The sequence below is a fragment of the Aulostomus chinensis genome, chromosome 1 (assembly GCF_037954235.1).
Source record: "Aulostomus chinensis isolate RoL2024-O1b breed Wild chromosome 1, RoL_Achi_v1.0, whole genome shotgun sequence".
Classification (NCBI taxonomy): Eukaryota; Metazoa; Chordata; class Actinopteri; order Syngnathiformes; family Aulostomidae; genus Aulostomus; species Aulostomus chinensis.
The window spans coordinates 12195842-12199029 of NC_141320.1; the positions used below are offsets into that span (position 1 = coordinate 12195842).

The window sequence follows — 3188 nt, forward strand, 5'->3', positions numbered from 1 at the left end:
GTCAGACTGACGCCTGCTCAACACTGACCAAACGCCACCCTATTGCATTGTGGGAAATTTCTGCTTGGCTCGCGTCCATCAAAACACACAAAGAAATTTCTCCAGAATCAGGATTGACAGTGGATACAATTGAGTCCACACTGGTTTTTCATTCTGAGTCGGGTGCAGGTGTGGAATTTCAGACACAGCCTGTGTTTGTGTTGTTCATTCAGTGATTTTTCTTACAATTCCCAATCACAGCTGCAGAAAGTGAGAGAACAAGCAGGGATGTTCAAGATGAACACCCAACGTGGGACTTGAACCCACGACCCTGAGATTAAGAGTCTCATGCTCTACCGACTGAGCTAGTCAGGCTACATCTGAGTACCTTCAATAGCCTGAAGTGATCAGAGTGAGAGACGCTACAAGCTCTTCATCAGACTCACAGTCACATGAGCCATCACATGATTGATGAATGACCACAAACACCTTCATCTTTGACAAAGAAGTAAAATAAAAGGTGAACCACAGATGAGACACCAGTGGTAAAAACACTAAAGTGCTGTCAAGGAGAAACAGGATACGAGCAAACACACACACAAGTTACAGAGAGAGAACTCTCCCAGAGGGAACCACTCAAAGGAGAACCTAGAGATCATCAGGCTGGATGACCTCATCAACATGAGACAGGTGGATCAGTAGACTTTGAGCCAACATTTGAAGATCAGTTTTGGTGGCTGCTCCATGTTGGAGGAAACCAGGCGATGTTGGACCGTCACAGGGAAGCTCCTTTGCCTCCTCTGCTGCCAGTTCAACCACTCACTCCCATCAGTGGAGAGCAGCTTCAACTGGGTTTGGAATGTACCACTGTGGATGCATAGGAATGTGGAGAAGATGTACTTTGTCAGAAGTGGGATTTGAACCCACACCTCCAGGAGAGACTGCGACCTGAACGCAGCGCCTTAGACCGCTCGGCCATCCTGACAGACACTTAGTTGCAGACTGAATTAATTCACTGACAAAGTAGAATTTTTTCCACAGGAGCTACTGGCTCCTTAGTTGTTGCATTTATTGTTAACATTAAACACACAGTCTGAGTTCATGGCAGTAAGAAATGAACCAGAACATTAGAACCACATTGCATCTCTTGATCAGTTTGTTACATGGGACACATTCCAGACAGGAAGGTCCTTCTGAGACTTGAACTCTGATCACTGATCCAGAATCCAGAGTGCTCACCCTTCCACCCTGGAACCAAACACAAGGAGGAGGTTCCTCTAAATACCACTTGACATCACCTGCAATCAACCTGTTGATATTTGGAGGTTCATCTTGCTCTTGTTCCAGACTACATTGGCAAAAGGATCATGAACCACAAGGAAATCATGGAACTCCAGATTGATTCAGGACTTTCTAACTCCATCGTATGACCTGGGAGCAAAGACTGGCCAGGCCTTCCTTAATTTATCAGTTAATTACTGCTTCAACAAACATGCCACTTAATTAAGTTACCAGAATTTCTCTCATTGAAAAACCCACCAGCCTGATTTCTTGACATGACATGAAAAATTCTCCAAGAACCCACAGTTGGGTGGAAAGATACCAGGTTAACCAGGAGGAGTCCTGTTCCTGAACCATGGATGGAACAAAGTCCACTGGAAAACTCAGCAGTTCCTGAGTGCCAGATCCATCCAGGAGCTTGGGTCTCCCCTTGACTGTGGTGATCCATGAGATCAAGGAGGACAGAGGAAAGAAGGATCCTGTTGGAGATCTCCTCCCTTCTTCCTCCACTTCACTACTACTTGGATGTCAGGAATATGAGGTACTTTACTCAAATGAGGTATTAGGAGTTTCCTGTTTGACAAGAAGGAAGTCAGAGGTTCATCCCTCACTTGTTGGTGGTGCCCTCAACCTGCTGAGAGCATCACTTAGTTCTCTACAGAGAAACATGGCAGCTCTGCTGAAGGCTGCAGGAAACCTGCTGGAACGGAGACTTGGACTCAGGTCACTGGATTCAAAGTCCAGGGTGCCAACAGGTCCACCAGGGCATCTGTGCTTTACTTACCGTGTAAAAAGGACCACAGTGGTCGTCTGGTTTTAATTTAACAAACAAATACGGTTGAAAACTTTGAGACAGTGACACAGGGCTCTTATTTGAAGGGCCATGGGATGGGAAATATCCCAGACCTCTGAGATCAGAGCGCTCACTTTGATCTCAGGGTCCTGACTTTGGGGGTTCTTCCTTTGGTCTTCAAATACTTGTGGTTTTTATTGGCAGAACTTTCAACTTGCATGCAAAAAGAGAATCACAGTCAATGTAAACCCAGCAGACAGTGTTTATTTCTAATAAATCAGACAATCGCACAAATGAGAATGAAAGGAAAAAACAATAAAATGTTTTAAAATCCTTCTCCACTCTAAAGCTTTTTAAAGTTCATTTGAAGGTTCAAAGGTGGAGGTGAGGAGGTCACCCTGATCCTCCCTGTCGTCACTGCCAGGATTCTTTCTTCTGGTGCTGTGGTTCTTCTGATGAAGGGGGCGGGATGTTTGCTGTCTCAGGCTCCACCAAATGTCCTCTTTAGGACGCCACAATGTGGCCTCTTCACTGCTCCATCTTCCCTGCATCGGAGACACCAGGGTTCCTCCTGGTGCCGACCCCATCGTCCTTCTACCCAATGGTGCGGCCATGGATCCTCAGAGGAGGCTGGGATCCTTCTTCTCATCAGAGCCACAGTTTTTCCTGGAGGGAACAACAGGAGCTTTGTTGTAATGTTTTGCTCGGTGTTTCCTGCTCAGACCGTCAGGATCTGTGACGCCATCTTGTGGTAGGGGGTCATCATCTTGTTGTGTGGTAGTGGATTCATTGATCTGCTGTTTCAACACATTCAAGTTCATTATCCTACAAGTCAAAGTACATTTGGTGTGGAGTTTTAGTTTCTGGCCTCAATCATAACGTGTGCCTTTCTTCTTCATGAACATTTCTCAGCTTTGTAAGTTTATTCTAGTTTTTCTTCCTCACTTTTCTATTCCATTGTTGTTGAAGATTCTACTGCAGGTTGGAGTTCCCTGTTGACTGAAGCAGAAACAGGAACAACAAGCTGGAGGCTGTCAGAGCTCCAAGTTGGGGGCTGATATTAAAGTAGGAGATGAACACATCCAGGTTAGCATCCCTCTCAGAAGCTGCTACTTTAGCTCTTCAGAATACAGCA

General features: G+C 45.6%; 2 non-coding genes across 2 annotated transcripts; both read right to left on the reverse strand.

The window, feature by feature from the left end:
* Window positions 1-281: 281 nt before the first annotated feature.
* trnak-cuu (transfer RNA lysine (anticodon CUU)) lies at window positions 282-354 on the reverse strand. The gene has a single exon. It is a non-coding gene; the product is annotated as a tRNA-Lys (tRNA).
* Window positions 355-881: 527 nt separating this feature from the next.
* trnal-cag (transfer RNA leucine (anticodon CAG)) lies at window positions 882-964 on the reverse strand. The gene has a single exon. It is a non-coding gene; the product is annotated as a tRNA-Leu (tRNA).
* Window positions 965-3188: the final 2224 nt, after the last annotated feature.